The 21,811-nt window shown below is 37.7% G+C and overlaps 7 non-coding genes across 7 annotated transcripts; all 7 read left to right on the top strand.

The window, feature by feature from the left end:
- The first annotated feature begins 2,030 nt into the window (after nt 1–2,030).
- LOC145659803 (5S ribosomal RNA) lies at nt 2,031–2,149 on the top strand. Its single transcript, XR_014125945.1, has one exon. It is a non-coding gene; the product is annotated as a 5S ribosomal RNA (ribosomal RNA).
- Nucleotides 2,150–5,160: 3,011 nt separating this feature from the next.
- On the top strand, nt 5,161–5,279 carry LOC145659804 (5S ribosomal RNA). Its single transcript, XR_014125946.1, has one exon. It is a non-coding gene; the product is annotated as a 5S ribosomal RNA (ribosomal RNA).
- A 3,068-nt stretch (nt 5,280–8,347) lies between these two features.
- LOC145659807 (5S ribosomal RNA) lies at nt 8,348–8,466 on the top strand. Its single transcript, XR_014125947.1, has one exon. It is a non-coding gene; the product is annotated as a 5S ribosomal RNA (ribosomal RNA).
- A 3,026-nt stretch (nt 8,467–11,492) lies between these two features.
- Nucleotides 11,493–11,611, top strand: LOC145659811 (5S ribosomal RNA). Its single transcript, XR_014125948.1, has one exon. It is a non-coding gene; the product is annotated as a 5S ribosomal RNA (ribosomal RNA).
- Nucleotides 11,612–14,642: 3,031 nt separating this feature from the next.
- Nucleotides 14,643–14,761, top strand: LOC145659813 (5S ribosomal RNA). The gene has a single exon (XR_014125949.1). It is a non-coding gene; the product is annotated as a 5S ribosomal RNA (ribosomal RNA).
- A 3,028-nt stretch (nt 14,762–17,789) lies between these two features.
- Nucleotides 17,790–17,908, top strand: LOC145659815 (5S ribosomal RNA). The gene has a single exon (XR_014125950.1). It is a non-coding gene; the product is annotated as a 5S ribosomal RNA (ribosomal RNA).
- Nucleotides 17,909–20,937: 3,029 nt separating this feature from the next.
- LOC145659817 (5S ribosomal RNA) lies at nt 20,938–21,056 on the top strand. Its single transcript, XR_014125952.1, has one exon. It is a non-coding gene; the product is annotated as a 5S ribosomal RNA (ribosomal RNA).
- The last annotated feature ends 755 nt before the right edge of the window (nt 21,057–21,811 follow it).

The following is a 21,811-nucleotide window of genomic DNA, read 5'->3' on the forward strand; positions in this document are numbered from 1 at the left end:
TTTCTATTGTTGGCAGTGACTATTCCCATGCTGTCACTGGTGCAAAACAGCCAAGAGATCCATCACAAATAGTTGAAATGACAATAAAGGTTTAGCCAGCAGGGGGGTTTGTGTGCACATGAAGCCTCCAGATATGAACCTTTTTTTGAACCAATTGGATGGAAAGCTTCAAGGATTCATCTGGCAATCACTACAAAAACAAACAAAAATGTTTTAAAAAATAGAATTTAGCATTTACAAGTTACAAGTTCAATAAAAGAAAATCAGCAATCATAAATTCTCCAAAATAAGTCAACATCAAAACTCCACTCTTGAAATTTCCTTTGGAAACTAATACAAGGAAAAACAGGAAATTGGGTGATGTCACTTCCTGTCTTTAAGCAGGACAATTCCCCATAAAGCTCCCCTTCAAAGACAACATGGAAGACTCTCCACAAAAAAGTCACAGGTAAGTTCATTTTTTCTTAATATACTTTTGTTTTACCTACTTTGTTAAAATATACCAACTTTTCTGTGTTAATCCTGTGTTTTAATTTACATACATATATAAATATATATACACACAGCATATGTGCATTTCAAACCCACAGTCCATGAACACACTGTGGTGGAGGGTAACTATCACAAGACATTACACTCATACTGTGTGCATCTGTGCCTGTATCACTCCACCACACAGAAAACAGCATGAAAAACCTTTCCCAGTTTCCAAAGATTTCCAACTTTAATGTGTTGATTTGTACAGAGACTTCTACATGTGTAACTTGTAGAACAGCGTGTATCATATGTACAGAAATAAACTGCAGCTGAAGAGTCCTTTAGCATCATTTATTGTGCATGTGTTTTTTTTGGGGACTTCTCACTGGTGCTCACAATTTATTATTACATGGGTAGTACACACACACACACACACACACACACACACACACACACGCGCACACACATACTAACAAGCAATTTTTACATGTTTATATGTCATCAAAGGTACAGAGATATTATTGTTTATTTAATGTTTCTTTTGAAAATGTTAGTTTGCTAATCGCAATGTCATGAAATCTTGTATCCTGTGTAAAAACCCCAGCTGCTGTGGTTGCTATGGTGACAGCGATGCTTGTTAATGTTAGCGCAGATCTTTTCGACATGTTATTATGTTGTTTTTTGTTGTTGTGATTTTCTATCTTTCATTGGTTAAATGATAGAATATGGGTTTTCTGGTTAAGTTTCACTTTCTAAATGTTTACTCGATTTGTAATCAACTCGTTATTTTTAGTATTTTAACATGCTGTTTGTAGTGGTTGATCATTCCTGTTCATATTTGTTATTATGACATTAGGCTACTTACGTTATTTATGTGACCTACAGGACATTGTTGTGCTGCGCTTAACATTACACAGCACAATATAGCAACTTAGATTTCCAGATGAAATTTTTTTTTTACTAACGGACCTTGAGGGGAGGAGAGTCTGCCAGTCTCTCTCTCTCTCACATGCACACACACGCACGCAATTTCATTTTTCCATGTTTTTACAGTAAAGGTTCACAGACCCAGTACTGCCGCTTGCCTCGTGATGTTAACAGTGCCAGAACAAAACGCAGCATCACAGCGAGTAGACAGAATTGTCGGGGTACACAAGCTGGCTTGGTATTGTGAAACAGTGCGGTTGTGCACAGCTGGATCTCTTGAGTTGTCGCGTATTTGTTCACTGAACGTATGGATGGACAGGTAGCTAGCTCACGTTAGTTGTAGGAACTAAGCACAGCTTAGCTTGCTCTAGCTAGAAGTGTCCAATACAGCGATACGCTGTATAATGATCCCATAAAGTAAACTTCATATCATTTTAAGCAACGGATCATCCAGCATATTGCAGAGAGGAAGAGCATGTTAAAGCAATGAAAAAAAGAAAGCAAAAACATGAAGGCATTGTGTAAGGCATTGTTTTATCGCTTCGACAAGAGCTTAATCGGGTGATTGTGTCTGTAGCCACGCTGTCGATGTATTGCATAAAGGCGCATTTTTCGCCGCTTTCATCGCTTACGGCCATACCACTCTGAACACGCCCGATCTCGTCCGATCTCGGAAGCTAAGCAGGGTCGGGCCTGGTTAGTACTTGGATGGGAGACCGCCTGGGAATACCAGGTGCTGTAAGCTTTTCTTCTTAGCTATGTTTCTTTTCATTTTTGCCTCTTTTCACGTACAACGTGGCTTCATTTCTTTAGGGTTTTATTTTATGCTTTCTTTCTTGCTTTTAGGTTTAGAACTGTAGCATTTTGGAGCTTAGTAAGTGCACCGGGTTCTCATAAACGTATGTATGTTTGTCTTATCAATTTCACCAAAACAACTCCATGTTTCTTTACTTTTACATCTTTCTCTTACCTTCATGTATTATGCCGTTTGTGTGTGCGAACACTTTCGGAGCAATTATCTAGGTGCGTTGGACCGCACGCCACTCAAAGCTTTTATTAACGGAACTGGAGGTTGGTTGCGTCGAGTTCAACTCCGTCCAATCATTTTGGGATTAGAACATGGTTTTACTCTTGAATCCCTTTCGACATTATATGTGCTATGTACATTTTAATGGGTGTTGTTTTGGGAAGGGATAGACTAATTTTAGTTACTGCAGCCTTTCTTTCGTTTGCTAACTATATTCATTCTGTTCCTTCTACCAGGGGAGCCAAGTCTGTCTCTCACTCATACATACACACACACACACACACACACACACACACACACACACATTAACAAGCAATTGATTTTTTACATGTTTATATATCATCACAGGTACAGAGATATTATTTTTTATTTTATGTTTCTTTTGAAAATGTTAGTTTGCTAATCGCAATGTAATGAAATCTTGTATCCTGTGGAAAAGCACAGTGGAAAAAATATTATTTCTTAATAAAAGTGAATAAAGTCACCACAGTATTCATAAGCATAACCATTTTTCCCATCTTTGAAAAACACTGCAACAGTCTTAAAAACATCTCAACATAAACATCTCATGTCCTATTTGGTTTATTTAAACATTGACTGAAATCAACCTGTTTTTTGACACTAGTAGACCTCCAAAACCATTACCTACACATCAAAAACAGATTAGATGAATGAATGAACCACACAAAATCATATTAAGGTGTTTTTATTTCTATTGTTGGCAGTGACTATTCCCATGCTGTCACTGGTGCAAAACAGCCAAGAGATCCATCACAAATAGTTGAAATGACAATAAAGGTTTAGCCAGCAGGGGGGTTTGTGTGCACATGAAGCCTCCAGATATGAACCTTTTTTTGAACCAATTGGATGGAAAGCTTCAAGGATTCATCTGGCAATCACTACAAAAACAAACAAAAATGTTTTAAAAAATAGAATTTAGCATTTACAAGTTACAAGTTCAATAAAAGAAAATCAGCAATCATAAATTCTCCAAAATAAGTCAACATCAAAACTCCACTCTTGAAATTTCCTTTGGAAACTAATACAAGGAAAAACAGGAAATTGGGTGATGTCACTTCCTGTCTTTAAGCAGGACAATTCCCCATAAAGCTCCCCTTCAAAGACAACATGGAAGACTCTCCACAAAAAAGTCACAGGTAAGTTCATTTTTTCTTAATATACTTTTGTTTTACCTACTTTGTTAAAATATACCAACTTTTCTGTGTTAATCCTGTGTTTTAATTTACATACATATATAAATATATATACACACAGCATATGTGCATTTCAAACCCACAGTCCATGAACACACTGTGGTGGAGGGTAACTATCACAAGACATTACACTCATACTGTGTGCATCTGTGCCTGTATCACTCCACCACACAGAAAACAGCATGAAAAACCTTTCCCAGTTTCCAAAGATTTCCAACTTTAATGTGTTGATTTGTACAGAGACTTCTACATGTGTAACTTGTAGAACAGCGTGTATCATATGTACAGAAATAAACTGCAGCTGAAGAGTCCTTTAGCATCATTTATTGTGCATGTGTTTTTTTTGGGGATTTCTCACTGGTGCTCACAATTTATTATTACATGGGTAGTACACACACACACACACACACACACACACGCGCACACACATACTAACAAGCAATTTTTACATGTTTATATGTCATCAAAGGTACAGAGATATTATTGTTTATTTAATGTTTCTTTTGAAAATGTTAGTTTGCTAATCGCAATGTCATGAAATCTTGTATCCTGTGTAAAAACCCCAGCTGCTGTGGTTGCTATGGTGACAGCGATGCTTGTTAATGTTAGCGCAGATCTTTTCGACATGTTATTATGTTGTTTTTTGTTGTTGTGATTTTCTATCTTTCATTGGTTAAATGATAGAATATGGGTTTTCTGGTTAAGTTTCACTTTCTAAATGTTTACTCGATTTGTAATCAACTCGTTATTTTTAGTATTTTAACATGCTGTTTGTAGTGGTTGATCATTCCTGTTCATATTTGTTATTATGACATTAGGCTACTTACGTTATTTATGTGACCTACAGGACATTGTTGTGCTGCGCTTAACATTACACAGCACAATATAGCAACTTAGATTTCCAGATGAAATTTTTTTTTTACTAACGGACCTTGAGGGGAGGAGAGTCTGCCAGTCTCTCTCTCTCTCACATGCACACACACGCACGCAATTTCATTTTTCCATGTTTTTACAGTAAAGGTTCACAGACCCAGTACTGCCGCTTGCCTCGTGATGTTAACAGTGCCAGAACAAAACGCAGCATCACAGCGAGTAGACAGAATTGTCGGGGTACACAAGCTGGCTTGGTATTGTGAAACAGTGCGGTTGTGCACAGCTGGATCTCTTGAGTTGTCGCGTATTTGTTCACTGAACGTATGGATGGACAGGTAGCTAGCTCACGTTAGTTGTAGGAACTAAGCACAGCTTAGCTTGCTCTAGCTAGAAGTGTCCAATACAGCGATACGCTGTATAATGATCCCATAAAGTAAACTTCATATCATTTTAAGCAACGGATCATCCAGCATATTGCAGAGAGGAAGAGCATGTTAAAGCAATGAAAAAAAGAAAGCAAAAACATGAAGGCATTGTGTAAGGCATTGTTTTATCGCTTCGACAAGAGCTTAATCGGGTGATTGTGTCTGTAGCCACGCTGTCGATGTATTGCATAAAGGCGCATTTTTCGCCGCTTTCATCGCTTACGGCCATACCACTCTGAACACGCCCGATCTCGTCCGATCTCGGAAGCTAAGCAGGGTCGGGCCTGGTTAGTACTTGGATGGGAGACCGCCTGGGAATACCAGGTGCTGTAAGCTTTTCTTCTTAGCTATGTTTCTTTTCATTTTTGCCTCTTTTCACGTACAACGTGGCTTCATTTCTTTAGGGTTTTATTTTATGCTTTCTTTCTTGCTTTTAGGTTTAGAACTGTAGCATTTTGGAGCTTAGTAAGTGCACCGGGTTCTCATAAACGTATGTATGTTTGTCTTATCAATTTCACCAAAACAACTCCATGTTTCTTTACTTTTACATCTTTCTCTTACCTTCATGTATTATGCCGTTTGTGTGTGCGAACACTTTCGGAGCAATTATCTAGGTGCGTTGGACCGCACGCCACTCAAAGCTTTTATTAACGGAACTGGAGGTTGGTTGCGTCGAGTTCAACTCCGTCCAATCATTTTGGGATTAGAACATGGTTTTACTCTTGAATCCCTTTCGACATGATATGTGCTATGTACATTTTAATGGGTGTTGTTTTGGGAAGGGATAGACTAATTTTAGTTACTGCAGCCTTTCTTTCGTTTGCTAACTATATTCATTCTGTTCCTTCTACCAGGGGAGCCAAGTCTGTCTCTCACTCATACATACACACACACACACACACACACACACACACACACACACACACACACACACACACACACACACACACACACACACACACACACACCACACATTAACAAGCAGTTGATTTTTTACATGTTTATATATCATCACAGGTACAGAGATATTATTTTTTATTTTATGTTTCTTTTGAAAATGTTAGTTTGCTAATCGCAATGTAATGAAATCTTGTATCCTGTGGAAAAGCACAGTGGAAAAAATATTATTTCTTAATAAAAGTGAATAAAGTCACCACAGTATTCATAAGCATAACCATTTTTCCCATCTTTGAAAAACACTGCAACAGTCTTAAAAACATCTCAACATAAACATCTCATGTCCTATTTGGTTTATTTAAACATTGACTGAAATCAACCTGTTTTTTGACACTAGTAGACCTCCAAAACCATTACCTACACATCAAAAACAGATTAGATGAATGAATGAACCACACAAAATCATATTAAGGTGTTTTTATTTCTATTGTTGGCAGTGACTATTCCCATGCTGTCACTGGTGCAAAACAGCCAAGAGATCCATCACAAATAGTTGAAATGACAATAAAGGTTTAGCCAGCAGGGGGGTTTGTGTGCACATGAAGCCTCCAGATATGAACCTTTTTTTGAACCAATTGGATGGAAAGCTTCAAGGATTCATCTGGCAATCACTACAAAAACAAACAAAAATGTTTTAAAAAATAGAATTTAGCATTTACAAGTTACAAGTTCAATAAAAGAAAATCAGCAATCATAAATTCTCCAAAATAAGTCAACATCAAAACTCCACTCTTGAAATTTCCTTTGGAAACTAATACAAGGAAAAACAGGAAATTGGGTGATGTCACTTCCTGTCTTTAAGCAGGACAATTCCCCATAAAGCTCCCCTTCAAAGACAACATGGAAGACTCTCCACAAAAAAGTCACAGGTAAGTTCATTTTTTCTTAATATACTTTTGTTTTACCTACTTTGTTAAAATATACCAACTTTTCTGTGTTAATCCTGTGTTTTAATTTACATACATATATAAATATATATACACACAGCATATGTGCATTTCAAACCCACAGTCCATGAACACACTGTGGTGGAGGGTAACTATCACAAGACATTACACTCATACTGTGTGCATCTGTGCCTGTATCACTCCACCACACAGAAAACAGCATGAAAAACCTTTCCCAGTTTCCAAAGATTTCCAACTTTAATGTGTTGATTTGTACAGAGACTTCTACATGTGTAACTTGTAGAACAGCGTGTATCATATGTACAGAAATAAACTGCAGCTGAAGAGTTCTTTAGCATCATTTATTGTGCATGTGTTTTTTTTGGGGACTTCTCACTGGTGCTCACAATTTATTATTACATGGGTAGTACACACACACACACACACACACACACACACACACGCGCACACACATACTAACAAGCAATTTTTACATGTTTATATGTCATCAAAGGTACAGAGATATTATTGTTTATTTAATGTTTCTTTTGAAAATGTTAGTTTGCTAATCGCAATGTCATGAAATCTTGTATCCTGTGTAAAAACCCCAGCTGCTGTGGTTGCTATGGTGACAGCGATGCTTGTTAATGTTAGCGCAGATCTTTTCGACATGTTATTATGTTGTTTTTTGTTGTTGTGATTTTCTATCTTTCATTGGTTAAATGATAGAATATGGGTTTTCTGGTTAAGTTTCACTTTCTAAATGTTTACTCGATTTGTAATCAACTCGTTATTTTTAGTATTTTAACATGCTGTTTGTAGTGGTTGATCATTCCTGTTCATATTTGTTATTATGACATTAGGCTACTTACGTTATTTATGTGACCTACAGGACATTGTTGTGCTGCGCTTAACATTACACAGCACAATATAGCAACTTAGATTTCCAGATGAAATTTTTTTTTTACTAACGGACCTTGAGGGGAGGAGAGTCTGCCAGTCTCTCTCTCTCTCACATGCACACACACGCACGCAATTTCATTTTTCCATGTTTTTACAGTAAAGGTTCACAGACCCAGTACTGCCGCTTGCCTCGTGATGTTAACAGTGCCAGAACAAAACGCAGCATCACAGCGAGTAGACAGAATTGTCGGGGTACACAAGCTGGCTTGGTATTGTGAAACAGTGCGGTTGTGCACAGCTGGATCTCTTGAGTTGTCGCGTATTTGTTCACTGAACGTATGGATGGACAGGTAGCTAGCTCACGTTAGTTGTAGGAACTAAGCACAGCTTAGCTTGCTCTAGCTAGAAGTGTCCAATACAGCGATACGCTGTATAATGATCCCATAAAGTAAACTTCATATCATTTTAAGCAACGGATCATCCAGCATATTGCAGAGAGGAAGAGCATGTTAAAGCAATGAAAAAAAGAAAGCAAAAACATGAAGGCATTGTGTAAGGCATTGTTTTATCGCTTCGACAAGAGCTTAATCGGGTGATTGTGTCTGTAGCCACGCTGTCGATGTATTGCATAAAGGCGCATTTTTCGCCGCTTTCATCGCTTACGGCCATACCACTCTGAACACGCCCGATCTCGTCCGATCTCGGAAGCTAAGCAGGGTCGGGCCTGGTTAGTACTTGGATGGGAGACCGCCTGGGAATACCAGGTGCTGTAAGCTTTTCTTCTTAGCTATGTTTCTTTTCATTTTTGCCTCTTTTCACGTACAACGTGGCTTCATTTCTTTAGGGTTTTATTTTATGCTTTCTTTCTTGCTTTTAGGTTTAGAACTGTAGCATTTTGGAGCTTAGTAAGTGCACCGGGTTCTCATAAACGTATGTATGTTTGTCTTATCAATTTCACCAAAACAACTCCATGTTTCTTTACTTTTACATCTTTCTCTTACCTTCATGTATTATGCCGTTTGTGTGTGCGAACACTTTCGGAGCAATTATCTAGGTGCGTTGGACCGCACGCCACTCAAAGCTTTTATTAACGGAACTGGAGGTTGGTTGCGTCGAGTTCAACTCCGTCCAATCATTTTGGGATTAGAACATGGTTTTACTCTTGAATCCCTTTCGACATGATATGTGCTATGTACATTTTAATGGGTGTTGTTTTGGGAAGGGATAGACTAATTTTAGTTACTGCAGCCTTTCTTTCGTTTGCTAACTATATTCATTCTGTTCCTTCTACCAGGGGAGCCAAGTCTGTCTCTCACTCATACATACACACACACACACACACACACACACACACACACACACACACACACACACATTAACAAGCAATTGATTTTTTACATGTTTATATATCATCACAGGTACAGAGATATTATTTTTTATTTTATGTTTCTTTTGAAAATGTTAGTTTGCTAATCGCAATGTAATGAAATCTTGTATCCTGTGGAAAAGCACAGTGGAAAAAAATATTATTTCTTAATAAAAGTGAATAAAGTCACCACAGTATTCATAAGCATAACCATTTTTCCCATCTTTGAAAAACACTGCAACAGTCTTAAAAACATCTCAACATAAACATCTCATGTCCTATTTGGTTTATTTAAACATTGACTGAAATCAACCTGTTTTTTGACACTAGTAGACCTCCAAAACCATTACCTACACATCAAAAACAGATTAGATGAATGAATGAACCACACAAAATCATATTAAGGTGTTTTTATTTCTATTGTTGGCAGTGACTATTCCCATGCTGTCACTGGTGCAAAACAGCCAAGAGATCCATCACAAATAGTTGAAATGACAATAAAGGTTTAGCCAGCAGGGGGGTTTGTGTGCACATGAAGCCTCCAGATATGAACCTTTTTTTGAACCAATTGGATGGAAAGCTTCAAGGATTCATCTGGCAATCACTACAAAAACAAACAAAAATGTTTTAAAAAATAGAATTTAGCATTTACAAGTTACAAGTTCAATAAAAGAAAATCAGCAATCATAAATTCTCCAAAATAAGTCAACATCAAAACTCCACTCTTGAAATTTCCTTTGGAAACTAATACAAGGAAAAACAGGAAATTGGGTGATGTCACTTCCTGTCTTTAAGCAGGACAATTCCCCATAAAGCTCCCCTTCAAAGACAACATGGAAGACTCTCCACAAAAAAGTCACAGGTAAGTTCATTTTTTCTTAATATACTTTTGTTTTACCTACTTTGTTAAAATATACCAACTTTTCTGTGTTAATCCTGTGTTTTAATTTACATACATGTATATATACACACAGCATATGTGCATTTCAAACCCACAGTCCATGAACACACTGTGGTGGAGGGTAACTATCACAAGACATTACACTCATACTGTGTGCATCTGTGCCTGTATCACTCCACCACACAGAAAACAGCATGAAAAACCTTTCCCAGTTTCCAAAGATTTCCAACTTTAATGTGTTGATTTGTACAGAGACTTCTACATGTGTAACTTGTAGAACAGCGTGTATCATATGTACAGAAATAAACTGCAGCTGAAGAGTCCTTTAGCATCATTTATTGTGCATGTGTTTTTTTTGGGGACTTCTCACTGGTGCTCACAATTTATTATTACATGGGTAGTACACACACACACACACACACACACACACACACACACACGCGCACACACATACTAACAAGCAATTTTTACATGTTTATATGTCATCAAAGGTACAGAGATATTATTGTTTATTTAATGTTTCTTTTGAAAATGTTAGTTTGCTAATCGCAATGTCATGAAATCTTGTATCCTGTGTAAAAACCCCAGCTGCTGTGGTTGCTATGGTGACAGCGATGCTTGTTAATGTTAGCGCAGATCTTTTCGACATGTTATTATGTTGTTTTTTGTTGTTGTGATTTTCTATCTTTCATTGGTTAAATGATAGAATATGGGTTTTCTGGTTAAGTTTCACTTTCTAAATGTTTACTCGATTTGTAATCAACTCGTTATTTTTAGTATTTTAACATGCTGTTTGTAGTGGTTGATCATTCCTGTTCATATTTGTTATTATGACATTAGGCTACTTACGTTATTTATGTGACCTACAGGACATTGTTGTGCTGCGCTTAACATTACACAGCACAATATAGCAACTTAGATTTCCAGATGAAATTTTTTTTTTACTAACGGACCTTGAGGGGAGGAGAGTCTGCCAGTCTCTCTCTCTCACATGCACACACACGCACGCAATTTCATTTTTCCATGTTTTTACAGTAAAGGTTCACAGACCCAGTACTGCCGCTTGCCTCGTGATGTTAACAGTGCCAGAACAAAACGCAGCATCACAGCGAGTAGACAGAATTGTCGGGGTACACAAGCTGGCTTGGTATTGTGAAACAGTGCGGTTGTGCACAGCTGGATCTCTTGAGTTGTCGCGTATTTGTTCACTGAACGTATGGATGGACAGGTAGCTAGCTCACGTTAGTTGTAGGAACTAAGCACAGCTTAGCTTGCTCTAGCTAGAAGTGTCCAATACAGCGATACGCTGTATAATGATCCCATAAAGTAAACTTCATATCATTTTAAGCAACGGATCATCCAGCATATTGCAGAGAGGAAGAGCATGTTAAAGCAATGAAAAAAAGAAAGCAAAAACATGAAGGCATTGTGTAAGGCATTGTTTTATCGCTTCGACAAGAGCTTAATCGGGTGATTGTGTCTGTAGCCACGCTGTCGATGTATTGCATAAAGGCGCATTTTTCGCCGCTTTCATCGCTTACGGCCATACCACTCTGAACACGCCCGATCTCGTCCGATCTCGGAAGCTAAGCAGGGTCGGGCCTGGTTAGTACTTGGATGGGAGACCGCCTGGGAATACCAGGTGCTGTAAGCTTTTCTTCTTAGCTATGTTTCTTTTCATTTTTGCCTCTTTTCACGTACAACGTGGCTTCATTTCTTTAGGGTTTTATTTTATGCTTTCTTTCTTGCTTTTAGGTTTAGAACTGTAGCATTTTGGAGCTTAGTAAGTGCACCGGGTTCTCATAAACGTATGTATGTTTGTCTTATCAATTTCACCAAAACAACTCCATGTTTCTTTACTTTTACATCTTTCTCTTACCTTCATGTATTATGCCGTTTGTGTGTGCGAACACTTTCGGAGCAATTATCTAGGTGCGTTGGACCGCACGCCACTCAAAGCTTTTATTAACGGAACTGGAGGTTGGTTGCGTCGAGTTCAACTCCGTCCAATCATTTTGGGATTAGAACATGGTTTTACTCTTGAATCCCTTTCGACATTATATGTGCTATGTACATTTTAATGGGTGTTGTTTTGGGAAGGGATAGACGAATTTTAGTTACTGCAGCCTTTCTTTCGTTTGCTAACTATATTCATTCTGTTCCTTCTACCAGGGGAAAGTCTGTCTCTCACTCATACATACACACACACACACACACACACACACACACACACACACACACACACACACACACCACACATTAACAAGCAGTTGATTTTTTACATGTTTATATATCATCACAGGTACAGAGATATTATTTTTTATTTTATGTTTCTTTTGAAAATGTTAGTTTGCTAATCGCAATGTAATGAAATCTTGTATCCTGTGGAAAAGCACAGTGGAAAAAATATTATTTCTTAATAAAAGTGAATAAAGTCACCACAGTATTCATAAGCATAACCATTTTTCCCATCTTTGAAAAACACTGCAACAGTCTTAAAAACATCTCAACATAAACATCTCATGTCCTATTTGGTTTATTTAAACATTGACTGAAATCAACCTGTTTTTTGACACTAGTAGACCTCCAAAACCATTACCTACACATCAAAAACAGATTAGATGAATGAATGAACCACACAAAATCATATTAAGGTGTTTTTATTTCTATTGTTGGCAGTGACTATTCCCATGCTGTCACTGGTGCAAAACAGCCAAGAGATCCATCACAAATAGTTGAAATGACAATAAAGGTTTAGCCAGCAGGGGGGTTTGTGTGCACATGAAGCCTCCAGATATGAACCTTTTTTTGAACCAATTGGATGGAAAGCTTCAAGGATTCATCTGGCAATCACTACAAAAACAAACAAAAATGTTTTAAAAAATAGAATTTAGCATTTACAAGTTACAAGTTCAATAAAAGAAAATCAGCAATCATAAATTCTCCAAAATAAGTCAACATCAAAACTCCACTCTTGAAATTTCCTTTGGAAACTAATACAAGGAAAAACAGGAAATTGGGTGATGTCACTTCCTGTCTTTAAGCAGGACAATTCCCCATAAAGCTCCCCTTCAAAGACAACATGGAAGACTCTCCACAAAAAAGTCACAGGTAAGTTCATTTTTTCTTAATATACTTTTGTTTTACCTACTTTGTTAAAATATACCAACTTTTCTGTGTTAATCCTGTGTTTTAATTTACATACATATATAAATATATATACACACAGCATATGTGCATTTCAAACCCACAGTCCATGAACACACTGTGGTGGAGGGTAACTATCACAAGACATTACACTCATACTGTGTGCATCTGTGCCTGTATCACTCCACCACACAGAAAACAGCATGAAAAACCTTTCCCAGTTTCCAAAGATTTCCAACTTTAATGTGTTGATTTGTACAGAGACTTCTACATGTGTAACTTGTAGAACAGCGTGTATCATATGTACAGAAATAAACTGCAGCTGAAGAGTCCTTTAGCATCATTTATTGTGCATGTGTTTTTTTTGGGGACTTCTCACTGGTGCTCACAATTTATTATTACATGGGTAGTACACACACACACACACACACACACACACACGCGCGCACACACATACTAACAAGCAATTTTTACATGTTTATATGTCATCAAAGGTACAGAGATATTATTGTTTATTTAATGTTTCTTTTGAAAATGTTAGTTTGCTAATCGCAATGTCATGAAATCTTGTATCCTGTGTAAAAACCCCAGCTGCTGTGGTTGCTATGGTGACAGCGATGCTTGTTAATGTTAGCGCAGATCTTTTCGACATGTTATTATGTTGTTTTTTGTTGTTGTGATTTTCTATCTTTCATTGGTTAAATGATAGAATATGGGTTTTCTGGTTAAGTTTCACTTTCTAAATGTTTACTCGATTTGTAATCAACTCGTTATTTTTAGTATTTTAACATGCTGTTTGTAGTGGTTGATCATTCCTGTTCATATTTGTTATTATGACATTAGGCTACTTACGTTATTTATGTGACCTACAGGACATTGTTGTGCTGCGCTTAACATTACACAGCACAATATAGCAACTTAGATTTCCAGATGAAATTTTTTTTTTACTAACGGACCTTGAGGGGAGGAGAGTCTGCCAGTCTCTCTCTCTCACATGCACACACACGCACGCAATTTCATTTTTCCATGTTTTTACAGTAAAGGTTCACAGACCCAGTACTGCCGCTTGCCTCGTGATGTTAACAGTGCCAGAACAAAACGCAGCATCACAGCGAGTAGACAGAATTGTCGGGGTACACAAGCTGGCTTGGTATTGTGAAACAGTGCGGTTGTGCACAGCTGGATCTCTTGAGTTGTCGCGTATTTGTTCACTGAACGTATGGATGGACAGGTAGCTAGCTCACGTTAGTTGTAGGAACTAAGCACAGCTTAGCTTGCTCTAGCTAGAAGTGTCCAATACAGCGATACGCTGTATAATGATCCCATAAAGTAAACTTCATATCATTTTAAGCAACGGATCATCCAGCATATTGCAGAGAGGAAGAGCATGTTAAAGCAATGAAAAAAAGAAAGCAAAAACATGAAGGCATTGTGTAAGGCATTGTTTTATCGCTTCGACAAGAGCTTAATCGGGTGATTGTGTCTGTAGCCACGCTGTCGATGTATTGCATAAAGGCGCATTTTTCGCCGCTTTCATCGCTTACGGCCATACCACTCTGAACACGCCCGATCTCGTCCGATCTCGGAAGCTAAGCAGGGTCGGGCCTGGTTAGTACTTGGATGGGAGACCGCCTGGGAATACCAGGTGCTGTAAGCTTTTCTTCTTAGCTATGTTTCTTTTCATTTTTGCCTCTTTTCACGTACAACGTGGCTTCATTTCTTTAGGGTTTTATTTTATGCTTTCTTTCTTGCTTTTAGGTTTAGAACTGTAGCATTTTGGAGCTTAGTAAGTGCACCGGGTTCTCATAAACGTATGTATGTTTGTCTTATCAATTTCACCAAAACAACTCCATGTTTCTTTACTTTTACATCTTTCTCTTACCTTCATGTATTATGCCGTTTGTGTGTGCGAACACTTTCGGAGCAATTATCTAGGTGCGTTGGACCGCACGCCACTCAAAGCTTTTATTAACGGAACTGGAGGTTGGTTGCGTCGAGTTCAACTCCGTCCAATCATTTTGGGATTAGAACATGGTTTTACTCTTGAATCCCTTTCGACATTATATGTGCTATGTACATTTTAATGGGTGTTGTTTTGGGAAGGGATAGACTAATTTTAGTTACTGCAGCCTTTCTTTCGTTTGCTAACTATATTCATTCTGTTCCTTCTACCAGGGGAGCCAAGTCTGTCTCTCACTCATACATACACACACACACACACACACACACACACACACACACACACACACCACACATTAACAAGCAGTTGATTTTTTACATGTTTATATATCATCACAGGTACAGAGATATTATTTTTTATTTTATGTTTCTTTTGAAAATGTTAGTTTGCTAATCGCAATGTAATGAAATCTTGTATCCTGTGGAAAAGCACAGTGGAAAAAATATTATTTCTTAATAAAAGTGAATAAAGTCACCACAGTATTCATAAGCATAACCATTTTTCCCATCTTTGAAAAACACTGCAACAGTCTTAAAAACATCTCAACATAAACATCTCATGTCCTATTTGGTTTATTTAAACATTGACTGAAATCAACCTGTTTTTTGACACTAGTAGACCTCCAAAACCATTACCTACACATCAAAAACAGATTAGATGAATGAATGAACCACACAAAATCATATTAAGGTGTTTTTATTTCTATTGTTGGCAGTGACTATTCCCATGCTGTCACTGGTGCAAAACAGCCAAGAGATCCATCACAAATAGTTGAAATGACAATAAAGGTTTAGCCAGCAGGGGGGTTTGTGTGCACATGAAGCCTCCAGATATGAACCTTTTTTTGAACCAATTGGATGGAAAGCTTCAAGGATTCATCTGGCAATCACTACAAAAACAAACAAAAATGTTTTAAAAAATAGAATTTAGCATTTACAAGTTACAAGTTCAATAAAAGAAAATCAGCAATCATAAATTCTCCAAAATAAGTCAACATCAAAACTCCACTCTTGAAATTTCCTTTGGAAACTAATACAAGGAAAAACAGGAAATTGGGTGATGTCACTTCCTGTCTTTAAGCAGGACAATTCCCCATAAAGCTCCCCTTCAAAGACAACATGGAAGACTCTCCACAAAAAAGTCACAGGTAAGTTCATTTTTTCTTAATATACTTTTGTTTTACCTACTTTGTTAAAATATACCAACTTTTCTGTGTTAATCCTGTGTTTTAATTTACATACATATATAAATATATATACACACAGCATATGTGCATTTCAAACCCACAGTCCATGAACACACTGTGGTGGAGGGTAACTATCACAAGACATTACACTCATACTGTGTGCATCTGTGCCTGTATCACTCCACCACACAGAAAACAGCATGAAAAACCTTTCCCAGTTTCCAAAGATTTCCAACTTTAATGTGTTGATTTGTACAGAGACTTCTACATGTGTAACTTGTAGAACAGCGTGTATCATATGTACAGAAATAAACTGCAGCTGAAGAGTCCTTTAGCATCATTTATTGTGCATGTGTTTTTTTTGGGGACTTCTCACTGGTGCTCACAATTTATTATTACATGGGTAGTACACACACACACACACACACACACACACACACACACGCGCACACACATACTAACAAGCAATTTTTACATGTTTATATGTCATCAAAGGTACAGAGATATTATTGTTTATTTAATGTTTCTTTTGAAAATGTTAGTTTGCTAATCGCAATGTCATGAAATCTTGTATCCTGTGTAAAAACCCCAGCTGCTGTGGTTGCTATGGTGACAGCGATGCTTGTTAATGTTAGCGCAGATCTTTTCGACATGTTATTATGTTGTTTTTTGTTGTTGTGATTTTCTATCTTTCATTGGTTAAATGATAGAATATGGGTTTTCTGGTTAAGTTTCACTTTCTAAATGTTTACTCGATTTGTAATCAACTCGTTATTTTTAGTATTTTAACATGCTGTTTGTAGTGGTTGATCATTCCTGTTCATATTTGTTATTATGACATTAGGCTACTTACGTTATTTATGTGACCTACAGGACATTGTTGTGCTGCGCTTAACATTACACAGCACAATATAGCAACTTAGATTTCCAGATGAAATTTTTTTTTTACTAACGGACCTTGAGGGGAGGAGAGTCTGCCAGTCTCTCTCTCTCACATGCACACACACGCACGCAATTTCATTTTTCCATGTTTTTACAGTAAAGGTTCACAGACCCAGTACTGCCGCTTGCCTCGTGATGTTAACAGTGCCAGAACAAAACGCAGCATCACAGCGAGTAGACAGAATTGTCGGGGTACACAAGCTGGCTTGGTATTGTGAAACAGTGCGGTTGTGCACAGCTGGATCTCTTGAGTTGTCGCGTATTTGTTCACTGAACGTATGGATGGACAGGTAGCTAGCTCACGTTAGTTGTAGGAACTAAGCACAGCTTAGCTTGCTCTAGCTAGAAGTGTCCAATACAGCGATACGCTGTATAATGATCCCATAAACAAAACTTCATATCATTTTAAGCAACGGATCATCCAGCATATTGCAGAGAGGAAGAGCATGTTAAAGCAATGAAAAAAAGAAAGCAAAAACATGAAGGCATTGTGTAAGGCATTGTTTTATCGCTTCGACAAGAGCTTAATCGGGTGATTGTGTCTGTAGCCACGCTGTCGATGTATTGCATAAAGGCGCATTTTTCGCCGCTTTCATCGCTTACGGCCATACCACTCTGAACACGCCCGATCTCGTCCGATCTCGGAAGCTAAGCAGGGTCGGGCCTGGTTAGTACTTGGATGGGAGACCGCCTGGGAATACCAGGTGCTGTAAGCTTTTCTTCTTAGCTATGTTTCTTTTCATTTTTGCCTCTTTTCACGTACAACGTGGCTTCATTTCTTTAGGGTTTTATTTTATGCTTTCTTTCTTGCTTTTAGGTTTAGAACTGTAGCATTTTGGAGCTTAGTAAGTGCACCGGGTTCTCATAAACGTATGTATGTTTGTCTTATCAATTTCACCAAAACAACTCCATGTTTCTTTACTTTTACATCTTTCTCTTACCTTCATGTATTATGCCGTTTGTGTGTGCGAACACTTTCGGAGCAATTATCTAGGTGCGTTGGACCGCACGCCACTCAAAGCTTTTATTAACGGAACTGGAGGTTGGTTGCGTCGAGTTCAACTCCGTCCAATCATTTTGGGATTAGAACATGGTTTTACTCTTGAATCCCTTTCGACATTATATGTGCTATGTACATTTTAATGGGTGTTGTTTTGGGAAGGGATAGACTAATTTTAGTTACTGCAGCCTTTCTTTCGTTTGCTAACTATATTCATTCTGTTCCTTCTACCAGGGGAGCCAAGTCTGTCTCTCACTCATACATACACACACACACACACACACACACACACACACACACACACACACACACACACACACACACACACATTAACAAGCAGTTGATTTTTTACATGTTTATATATCATCACAGGTACAGAGATATTATTTTTTATTTTATGTTTCTTTTGAAAATGTTAGTTTGCTAATCGCAATGTAATGAAATCTTGTATCCTGTGGAAAAGCACAGTGGAAAAAATATTATTTCTTAATAAAAGTGAATAAAGTCACCACAGTATTCATAAGCATAACCATTTTTCCCATCTTTGAAAAACACTGCAACAGTCTTAAAAACATCTCAACATAAACATCTCATGTCCTATTTGGTTTATTTAAACATTGACTGAAATCAACCTGTTTTTTGACACTAGTAGACCTCCAAAACCATTACCTACACATCAAAAACAGATTAGATGAATGAATGAACCACACAAAATCATATTAAGGTGTTTTTATTTCTATTGTTGGCAGTGACTATTCCCATGCTGTCACTGGTGCAAAACAGCCAAGAGATCCATCACAAATAGTTGAAATGACAATAAAGGTTTAGCCAGCAGGGGGGTTTGTGTGCACATGAAGCCTCCAGATATGAACCTTTTTTTGAACCAATTGGATGGAAAGCTTCAAGGATTCATCTGGCAATCACTACAAAAACAAACAAAAATGTTTTAAAAAATAGAATTTAGCATTTACAAGTTACAAGTTCAATAAAAGAAAATCAGCAATCATAAATTCTCCAAAATAAGTCAACATCAAAACTCCACTCTTGAAATTTCCTTTGGAAACTAATACAAGGAAAAACAGGAAATTGGGTGATGTCACTTCCTGTCTTTAAGCAGGACAATTCCCCATAAAGCTCCCCTTCAAAGACAACATGGAAGACTCTCCACAAAAAAGTCACAGGTAAGTTCATTTTTTCTTAATATACTTTTGTTTTACCTACTTTGTTAAAATATACCAACTTTTCTGTGTTAATCCTGTGTTTTAATTTACATACATATATATACACACAGCATATGTGCATTTCAAACCCACAGTCCATGAACACACTGTGGTGGAGGGTAACTATCACAAGACATTACACTCATACTGTGTGCATCTGTGCCTGTATCACTCCACCACACAGAAAACAGCATGAAAAACCTTTCCCAGTTTCCAAAGATTTCCAACTTTAATGTGTTGATTTGTACAGAGACTTCTACATGTGTAACTTGTAGAACAGCGTGTATCATATGTACAGAAATAAACTGCAGCTGAAGAGTCCTTTAGCATCATTTATTGTGCATGTGTTTTTTTTGGGGACTTCTCACTGGTGCTCACAATTTATTATTACATGGGTAGTACACACACACACACACACACACACACACACGCGCACACACATACTAACAAGCAATTTTTACATGTTTATATGTCATCAAAGGTACAGAGATATTATTGTTTATTTAATGTTTCTTTTGAAAATGTTAGTTTGCTAATCGCAATGTCATGAAATCTTGTATCCTGTGTAAAAACCCCAGCTGCTGTGGTTGCTATGGTGACAGCGATGCTTGTTAATGTTAGCGCAGATCTTTTCGACATGTTATTATGTTGTTTTTTGTTGTTGTGATTTTCTATCTTTCATTGGTTAAATGATAGAATATGGGTTTTCTGGTTAAGTTTCACTTTCTAAATGTTTACTCGATTTGTAATCAACTCGTTATTTTTAGTATTTTAACATGCTGTTTGTAGTGGTTGATCATTCCTGTTCATATTTGTTATTATGACATTAGGCTACTTACGTTATTTATGTGACCTACAGGACATTGTTGTGCTGCGCTTAACATTACACAGCACAATATAGCAACTTAGATTTCCAGATGAAATTTTTTTTTTACTAACGGACCTTGAGGGGAGGAGAGTCTGCCAGTCTCTCTCTCTCACATGCACACACACGCACGCAATTTCATTTTTCCATGTTTTTACAGTAAAGGTTCACAGACCCAGTACTGCCGCTTGCCTCGTGATGTTAACAGTGCCAGAACAAAACGCAGCATCACAGCGAGTAGACAGAATTGTCGGGGTACACAAGCTGGCTTGGTATTGTGAAACAGTGCGGTTGTGCACAGCTGGATCTCTTGAGTTGTCGCGTATTTGTTCACTGAACGTATGGATGGACAGGTAGCTAGCTCACGTTAGTTGTAGGAACTAAGCACAGCTTAGCTTGCTCTAGCTAGAAGTGTCCAATACAGCGATACGCTGTATAATGATCCCATAAAGTAAACTTCATATCATTTTAAGCAACGGATCATCCAGCATATTGCAGAGAGGAAGAGCATGTTAAAGCAATGAAAAAAAGAAAGCAAAAACATGAAGGCATTGTGTAAGGCATTGTTTTATCGCTTCGACAAGAGCTTAATCGGGTGATTGTGTCTGTAGCCACGCTGTCGATGTATTGCATAAAGGCGCATTTTTCGCCGCTTTCATCGCTTACGGCCATACCACTCTGAACACGCCCGATCTCGTCCGATCTCGGAAGCTAAGCAGGGTCGGGCCTGGTTAGTACTTGGATGGGAGACCGCCTGGGAATACCAGGTGCTGTAAGCTTTTCTTCTTAGCTATGTTTCTTTTCATTTTTGCCTCTTTTCACGTACAACGTGGCTTCATTTCTTTAGGGTTTTATTTTATGCTTTCTTTCTTGCTTTTAGGTTTAGAACTGTAGCATTTTGGAGCTTAGTAAGTGCACCGGGTTCTCATAAACGTATGTATGTTTGTCTTATCAATTTCACCAAAACAACTCCATGTTTCTTTACTTTTACATCTTTCTCTTACCTTCATGTATTATGCCGTTTGTGTGTGCGAACACTTTCGGAGCAATTATCTAGGTGCGTTGGACCGCACGCCACTCAAAGCTTTTATTAACGGAACTGGAGGTTGGTTGCGTCGAGTTCAACTCCGTCCAATCATTTTGGGATTAGAACATGGTTTTACTCTTGAATCCCTTTCGACATTATATGTGCTATGTACATTTTAATGGGTGTTGTTTTGGGAAGGGATAGACTAATTTTAGTTACTGCAGCCTTTCTTTCGTTTGCTAACTATATTCATTCTGTTCCTTCTACCAGGGGAGCCAAGTCTGTCTCTCACTCATACATACACACACACACACACACACACACACACACACACACACACACACACACACACACACACACACACACACACACCACACATTAACAAGCAGTTGATTTTTTACATGTTTATATATCATCACAGGTACAGAGATATTATTTTTTATTTTATGTTTCTTTTGAAAATGTTAGTTTGCTAATCGCAATGTAATGAAATCTTGTATCCTGTGG

This window comes from Electrophorus electricus, chromosome 1 (genome assembly GCF_041902795.1).
Source record: "Electrophorus electricus isolate QZ-2024a chromosome 1, ASM4190279v1, whole genome shotgun sequence".
Classification (NCBI taxonomy): Eukaryota; Metazoa; Chordata; class Actinopteri; order Gymnotiformes; family Gymnotidae; genus Electrophorus; species Electrophorus electricus.